General features: G+C 36.7%; 1 long non-coding RNA gene across 1 annotated transcript in view; it reads left to right on the top strand.

The window, feature by feature from the left end:
- Positions 1-264: 264 nt before the first annotated feature.
- LOC107100943 overlaps positions 265-8,976 on the top strand; it is a 13,472-nt gene continuing 4,760 nt past the window's right edge. Inside the window, exon 1 of the long non-coding RNA XR_001482053.1 lies at positions 265-360. This is a non-coding gene — a long non-coding RNA (uncharacterized LOC107100943). The remainder of the gene's footprint in view (positions 361-8,976) is intronic.

The raw sequence follows: 8,976 nt of genomic DNA on the forward strand, positions 1-8,976 counted from the left end.
TTAAGAATATTTTTCTTCTTGTTTTGCTCTTGGTTGTAAACTGTACTAAAACAGCTGGTTATATTGTTACACTATCTAGTAAAGCTAGATTCTATCTAGTAAAACTGATTACCTCTTGTTTTTTTTTTTTAACCTAAAGGACCAGTAAGCAATAATTCATTATTTTAAATAGAAAAATGCTGATGTGCACAAAAGGTGTATTTTTTTGATGGAATATGGTGTGATGTCACACACCTTCTCTGTGCTTTTTCAGTCTCTTGTTTACAAACAGGGCAAGCCGTGTGTGAATGTACCACTATTTGAATGGCTGCCAATCCATAAATTGCCAGAGCAAGATGGTGGAAATGGTGTACAGTATGGGTATGAGAATTGTTTCTGTATTTTTCGCAACAAGATATTTTTTTTAGCAGCCTATATTTTAGTTCCTGAAAAAGCCTTGGTCATATGCAACAGCAGTTAGGACTGGATAGATACATCTTACTCTATGGTCTATAAAGTCAATGAATTACATCACCTTTCTGTAGCACTTTATGAACAGCTTAAGTGGTCTTTAGAACAGTATCAAAGGTTATTTTGGGGGCTTTACAGATGATTATTTTGTAGAATTAGGATACTTTCATCCATTGATCTATCCAACTGTCTTCTTCTGCTTATCTGAGATTAGGCCGCAGATGTAGCAGGTCAATCAGAAATACGCGCACACTCCTCTCGATGTAGCTCACACCAGGGGGGTCCTGGATAGTTTCCAGGTCAAGCAGGATATAAACTCCTTCTCGCGAGCTATGAATGTTCCACAGGGTCTCTACAGTGGTGAAACTTGCCCAGGAAACCTTCAAATAGACTTCAGTGACAGATACCAGAACCATCCCAACAGATTCCTTACAATGCGGAGAAGCAGTGGCTCTACCTCAAGCCTCCACCCAAAAAGATGCAGTCCTTTTTCCCGTCAAAAAAGCAGTCTGACCATCCAAGATAACCGTATTTGGATTAAGACAAAAGGGCAGCAAAAACCAAGTTACCTGTAGTAGATATCTATGATGGATTTATATTGACTGCTCACACCCATTGCCATAAAAATAAAGAAAAAAAAATGTATCCATTTAAGATAGCATTTTCTCAGTGGTAATAACTGAAGCACAAAGACAGCTGCTGTATTGAAGAAGCTCAATGACTAACAAACTTAAATAGTTCCAAAATGATAAACCATATTTTTTTGTGTTTTTATCTAAAAAAATTGTGGATTTTTTATTAATGACTTCTGTTGAAATCTTTTTTGGATATTTGTATATCTTCTGACACACCAAGTGAAACATGTTTGAGATACGCACTTGGTCTATCTCCCTGACAGGTGAAGCTTTTTGCCTCCTTTTTTCTCTTCCTCTGCTATAATTGCAAGCATATTTATTCCAACTTTATGTCTGGCTTATGTGCAGCTGTGTCTAGATAGCAGGAAGCCTTTTAGACACTTATTCTTTATTCCACAAATTGAGAAACATACTTATCAATGCAAATGAAATGAGTTCTGTGGCAGAAGGAGGTGAGCGAGTTTTAGGAAGAATAGCAAAAACTGAGGGAGAGAGAAAATCCACAGTAAAACCTAGAGCTTGTTCAGACATCTGGGGAAGTAAAAGGGAAACACAAATCTTACACACTTACATTTTTTGTCGCTTAATTTTGTTTTATTTGTGTACCACACAATGTAGCGCCATCTGACAGGGAGAATGTGAGGGTAATCCACTTAGTAACAAGACAGCCTCACTTCGGCTCGGCTTTGCTCAGGGACTGGCTCTTTGATCCGATTCGCTATATGCTGACCAGGCTAAAAGCCATTGAAGGGAAGGTGAAGAGCAATTAAATTCACTGTCATGCACACGCAGCCATTCTCACACACCCAAAACATTCACGTAATGGTTTTGAAGTTATGCTATGCCACAATAATTTCACTCAAACAACTAGCTTTCTCCATCTTTGTTTGCTTCACTGTGGGTGCTGTTTTAATACAAGCAGATGCTTGAATCACTATCCTTATATGTTCACACTCATGCACTAAAAGAGTGAAACAATATGTTTTTGTAGTATGTCACAAGACTACTGGTAACAAGTGAAACAAATCATTTTGGAGTGTGAATATTTTTCCATTGTACGATGAAATAATACTAATAATGCAATGCAGTAACCCAGTTGCAATTATTGGACACTCTTAAAGGTATAGTGGAAGATTTTCTTTTTCCATGTGGATCATCAAAATAAGTGGTCCTTCTAATTGTCATTCATTCTGGTGATATGTTTACATAAGGCCACTCTACGTGCACGTCCCCATTTTTATTTGCCAGTGGTGATCTGACTTGGGCTCTGTTCGAAAACCTAGGACGCATCCTTAGAAGACCGGATTTGAAGGCCGATTACGTCATAGCGCGGCGCCGAGGTCTGGTCGGATTCCAAGAGTCCTCGTTATGCGGCCTTAAAATTGCGTCATTCTTTGTGCCCGATTTGAAGGACGGGTCTGATGTATCCTCGGTATTCTTGGACATCCCAGCATTCATTGCGAGACCAAGCAAGCTGTGATCCGAGGAAAGGTTACTTGGCGCCGAACAGTGGTGGAAATTGGAAGTTCAGTTTAATATACAGTAATACAAGTCATTTAATAGTTCTGTCTGAGATTAATGAAAAATAGTTGTTTTAATGGTTATTGAGTCAGATATGTGGCAGTAATGTTTGGTTTATCTAAAGGTTTTAATCTGTTACTGTGTAAATGGGTTTGGCTGTATTTAAAGGACAGATTCTAATATATCTGCAGGGTGGGGACTATAAATCTGATAGGATTTTTATCTTTTTATTGTTGTTTTGCACAATATGCTTAACTACATATTTTTTGTTGTTGAATATTAGAGATTTTGCAGATATATTTTTTATAAATACATTGTTTAGATTTACTTATATCTTTCTACTCCTTTTATAGAATAGAATAGAAAATCCCTTTATTGTCCCACAAAGGGGAAATTTACAACAGCAGAAAGATTATTGAAAATGGTCACACAAATGTGGACCTTAGAAAATGTATAAGAATAACATAATAGGGAAGAGTTAAAATATAAACAATACAATACTGTAAAGTGTTTTAACCATATAAAACTGGGGAATAAATAACCAATATGCAGCTATGGACATTTTTACAGTAATGGATATTCGAAAATAGCAGCAACATCAGAGATGTGCAAAATGACAGCAGCATGTTATTTAACTGACTAAGGTTTCTATCATTACATTTGATTTTATTTGTTCCTGCTCCCGCTGGTTGGAACCTTTATTCCACTCTGGATTCTTGTGAGTGTAGTCTTTGTTCACTTCACAATAAAAAATAAATAAATAAACAGTTTTGAAAACTTCTGTATTCATTCTTTTCCTGCTTTGTGTGTCAACGTTTACGGTTGCTAAGCAACAGAGCATACGGCGGTAAAACCCGCCGAAGGGTAGACCTGGTCGAATTCACAGCCTAAACTCTTCCGGTCTCCTTATTTTCAAGGACTTCGAAGGATCCAGTCTAGGTAGACCGCGTCCTTGGAGGACACGTCTTAGGTTTTCGAACAGAGCCATAGTGAAAAAATTGCAAATCTTCTTTTTGGAAAGTAAGCCTGTATGCAGGGGCGGAGCTAGATGGGAGGCCAGAGGTGGCCATGGCCACCCTTAGCCAATCATTGGTCACCCCTGTAGCCACCCCTACCATTTATTTCCTTCCAATACAGATGGTGGCAGCAGTAATTCTCTCAAGTGGAATATTCAAAATATTGAAAAATCTTCATATATATTAACAATTACTTGACAACAAAAACACTGTGGTTAGTTATGCACATCAAAATACTAACATTAAAGATGATAAATACAGATTTCAAGCTCTTTTCTATACTAGATTTTCTCTTATTGGGTAAAGAAAAACTATGTGTTTCTGCAAGTCATCTAGGAGTCTTCAGTGAAATCATAGATTACTATTTTAATAAAAACTTAATAAACAATCAATTTATATAGATATAAGTGCTTCTAAATATTAATTTTATGAAGAATGATTACTGATAAAAGTAGGTAGGTAATGACAATGGGAAAGGTGTTTGCCCCAGAACTCAAACCTGCATTAATTTTATCCAGTATACCTTTTATCTAGAAAGCATGGATGTTTAAATATATGCATCTATTTGTTTGGAAAGGCTGAGTTGTCTTTATTTAGAAACTTTATTTAGAGACTTCTTAAATGGACTACACAACTGAAGTTGTGTAGTCCATTTAAGAAGTCAGCATCAGCTACACCCACCAGGGGGGAGGGTGTCTTGTTGTTTGTTTTTAATGCTTGCCAGATGCTCCGGGTATTCCTGGCATCGTAGAAAAAATTCTGGACTTTCTGGCTGTAGTTCTGCTTCGCTACCCGGATGGCTTTTAGCTTTTGTAGAACTTCCTCAGTCATCCAGGGTTGTTGGTTGGCAATGATGTTCTTTGTGGTGCTGATGTCCTCAATGCATTTGTGGATGTAGGCTGACACAGTCATGGAATAATCATCAATATTCTTCTTCCTAAAACTCACTCACCTACCCCTGCCACAGAACTCATTTTATTTGCATTGATAAGTATGTTTCTCAATTTGTGGAATAAAGAATAAGTGTCTATAATGTTTCCTGCTTTCTAGACACAGCTGCACATTTGGGCGTTTCAGCCGTTGCATTTTCATTTAAATTTTCTCGGGTCATACTTTTCCTCTCAGCTATTACTCAACTTATCTGAATAAAAGTTCATTTCAAATCGACTCTTAGTTTATTTACTATTTTTTTTCTGTACTTATTGTTTTAAGATTATGATTTAAAATCTCAGTCCTCAAGCATCCTCATTCACATTTTCCCCAAACATTTCACTTTTACATTATTTATTGGCTGCATCAGAAAATATCAAAGAGATTTTCAGTATAAACATCTTCCGGGATTTGGTCTACTACAGTGCACCTTTTCAGTGCAAAGAAATTTTTTTTTTACCCATAGACGGCCTAATGGGTAAAAAATGGCCAACTAAACTGCCAGATTGGGAAACATCCCAACCTAGCAACAATGCATGTAATATGGGAAACGTTAGCCTTTAGATGCAAAAACCCATCATGCACCAGAACATATTTTTGCAAAATATTTGAACATAAATTCTCCAAATATTACAGGAACATCGTAGTTTAGTTTAAAGAAAGCATTTTAGTTTGATTGTAATTTAGTTTGTTGCAAGGATTTTACAGTTGGAAGAAATAGAATATTACACCATATGCCAATGGTCACAAGGATGTGCATGACATGGACATGGACCGGGAAGTAAGTGTTGGGGCCGGTATGATTAAAGGAGGGCCGGCCCACCGCACACTGAAATTAGGACCAGCCCAGCGGGCAGATGCACTATATCACAGATTACCAGTCTGAACCTGTGTGTCACTGTGAATCCCATTCAACAGCAACCTGTGGCCCAGTTCCCTTTTCATGGTTTTCCACTACTGTTTGCGGCGGCTGGAAGGCATTTTTCATTTACTTAATCCGAACTGCAGGCACCAGGATAACAAAAGTGAACATATTTTATCAGCATGTTTACCATTTTAAGTTAATTTAGGCGTTGTTAAACTGTTTCAGAGGAGTGATCATAGCGACCTGCATTAGCAGTGCTGTGTCTGTCTCCCTGTCAGCTCCCGGATAAGCTTCTCTGATGGTGGATGTGGGGCGTCAAGCAGCAAAAGTAAAATTTGTTGTTACTAAAAGGGAGCGCTCTGAAAACTAACAGTATTAGCCAATCAGAAGAAGGGGTCTTAGGAAAGTGTATACCTCCTCCTTGTGTCTTGCTCGAGTAGCCAGATTGATGTAAAACTGATGGAAACAATGTGTTTTGACCACCATTACCATGCGTTTAAGATCAGGATGCATCCAGACAGTGTTCTCTAGGTGTTGAACATAGATGAGCTGCTTTACTTTAGACCATTTGATATTCAACTCAGGTATGGAACGACATATTCCTCTTTGTATGTTATTCCATATTGCCATTTCATGCCGACTTAAGGTAAATGTTTTAAATATTGTATTTAATGTTTCGAGACCGTAAAGATTTGCTGCTAATATGGTTCTTGAATACAATATTTTGTGGAACCTTGTGATTTTTACTGATTTATTTCATTTGCACAGGGGGACTCCACACACACAAAAATATGGATTCAGTGTAAATTCAACTACTTTTCTTTAAGATTTATTTGCGGAGTGTTATACTTTTTCACACTACACAGTGTTAAAATGTAGCCCTATATAAGCTTGTTTGTCTCTGCAAGAGAATAAATTAACACCGTACCGTAACCGTAGTGTTTTTTTTCTTTTTTTACACCATTTAGAGTTAATTTAACTCTAAAGTTCTAAACGCTATGGAAAGGGTTATTTAGCACTAGTTCAGAGTGGGACCAAATACACACAGAAATGGTGTTAAATTTAACTCTTGAGTGTTACTTTAACATTGCAAAATTTACTGTGAAGACTTTTTTTAACTTTGTTTATTTTATTAATATTTTCTCTGCCATTTTTTCTCGATATTTATTATTGTTTCATGCTTTTTTTACACTTTGTTTTCTTTTCCTCTCTTTTTACCTTCAAATAATAATAAATAAATAAAAAAAACAACAGAAAAATCCCACCTGGGCCACTGAGTGTTTTTTCCTTTTTCCTCGTCTTTTGTTTCTTTCACAGTCATCTGTCTTCCTAAACAATATTACAAAAGCAATTCCACACCAGTCAATAAGCTCCAGGATTGGCTCTCATCTACCTTGTCCCATAGGGGCTGCCATATCATCAATACAGATTTATACTGTAGCCTGGTAGCTAATATACACAAATGCCAATAGCCTAGTTCTCTAGCTGGTAAAAATACATGGAGCAATCTGAGCCAATTTTATGAACACTACTAAAAGGCTGCCAATAGAAAGAAAACAAGTCAGACATACATTTATGGGGACATAGGAGTGAAAAGGAAAAATAATGCTTTATCTCCACAGAAATAGAAATGGAATTAATCTCCTTATAAAGATAGAGGTTCCCTGCCTTTTTTATAAACAGTATCACTAAGAAGATGATGCTACGTTTAGAAAAATTTGAATATAAACCATGAACCCATGCTTCCTTTGATATTCAATATATCTATAACACTGCTAAGGTTTATTTCATCTTTTAATGTAATAGCTGTCTGTAGACTAAACGCAGCCTTGCTGTGCTGCTGAGACAGTGTTGGGTAGTTAAATTGTAAACAGTGACCTTGTTTGAGTTCAGAAGCCTTATGATTCTAGACTCTAAATTCTGCTTTCTAATCTAAACGTATATAAACACACACACATACACACACATATATATATGTAATTGACATTAGTAAGTTGTGTTCACGCTAGAGAACAAATTTATTCATAAATAACGTTTGATTTTTTTTGGTTAAAATTGAGAGCACGCACTAATGGTAGCTTTGTTTAATACCGAAGCTTTACCATTGAACTTATTATAAAGTCAGTAATGGGTGTCAAGTTGGGTGGAGGTTTGACAGGACCCAACTGCAGACAATGAAGCTGAAGCGGTTTCTTGAAATTTAATAACAAAAAAGGGTAACACAAGTAAAATACAAAAAAAAAAAAAATCTACAAAAACGGAGAACCAGGAACTAAAGAGCAAAATATGATTATTTTGGACAATGTTATATTGATTTAAAAGATTGTCTAAACTCAATAAGCATATATTCTGCTTTTACTAACAGTGGTGTGTGACTTAAAAATGTATTTTTTTTTTTACTGTAATCATATTAATACTATGTTAACCTGTTATATACTTTTAGTCAGTGTAGACATAGACCAGTACATTAGCAGGGTGATAATTTTAGTGTTACATTATTAGTGTTTTCTAATAGTATCAAAAGGCAGGCCAATACATTCATGCATCCAATGATTCATTAGTGCATTCATCAGTCAAGCCCTGGCATCACGTAAGGTGCATGCATTGCTGATCGCTTTGTTTGCTATACATTGTTAATGTCTTCTTTCATATGTCAAATTTTTGTGTTTTCATTTAGACTAGTGTAACATTTGCTGCCATGTAAATGAAGGAAAAAAAACAAATTTTCTCTTAAAAATTCAGCCCCAAAAAATAAGCATTGCATCACATCAATCGATTGATTGATCAATCAATCAATCAATCAATCAATCAATTTCTGTATTGTCAACTACAATTTACATTGGAATTAAGATTTCAGTTTAGGCACAAACCATTAATCGTGGAACGATTTTCTGGGCAATGTGTGCTGTAGAATGCTGCCTTTGGCGCATTCTTATGAATGCCAAGGGCCCCACCGTGAGGCAGTTCCCTATAGCGTTGCCTTTGACCTAAGACAAAATATTCTGAATCGGCGTTAGACTTAAAAGAACCTGTATGGGCCATTTTTTACTATATTGACTTAACCTTACCGACAATGTTTATACAAACCTATTTTTTGTCATGATGGATCAAAGGAGCAAGCCCATATGCAGAACACACACGGAGGAGGCAGGGAAAAAGTTCAAAGGTTTATTCAAAGTTCTGAACACGAGATCATAAACAAGTTCTGACACTGGTTCACTGAAGTCTTGACTGGGACCTGAGACTGTTGGTTAGCAAAGTTCATGAGAAGCTAAGCGTCTAGCTTCAGGATTAGCATGGCAGACCTTGATCTGAGCTTCCAACTCATTGCAGAGAACAACAGGGAATATCCACATAGGATTCTTCAGGTAAACTCCACGTAGAAGTCTTCAGGTTAAATCCACATAGGAATCTTCAGGAGGCTGATTCCACATAGAAATCTTCAGGTAAACTCCACATAGAAGTCTTCAGGTTAATTCCACATAGGAATCTTCAGGTTGGCTCACCAGGGCAGATTAGCAGGTTAAGCTCACCTAGAGCTTCAGGCTAGAGACAGGTT

The sequence above is a fragment of the Cyprinodon variegatus genome, unplaced genomic scaffold (genome assembly GCF_000732505.1).
Source record: "Cyprinodon variegatus isolate N-32 unplaced genomic scaffold, C_variegatus-1.0 Scaffold1032, whole genome shotgun sequence".
In the NCBI taxonomy this organism is placed as follows: Eukaryota; Metazoa; Chordata; class Actinopteri; order Cyprinodontiformes; family Cyprinodontidae; genus Cyprinodon; species Cyprinodon variegatus.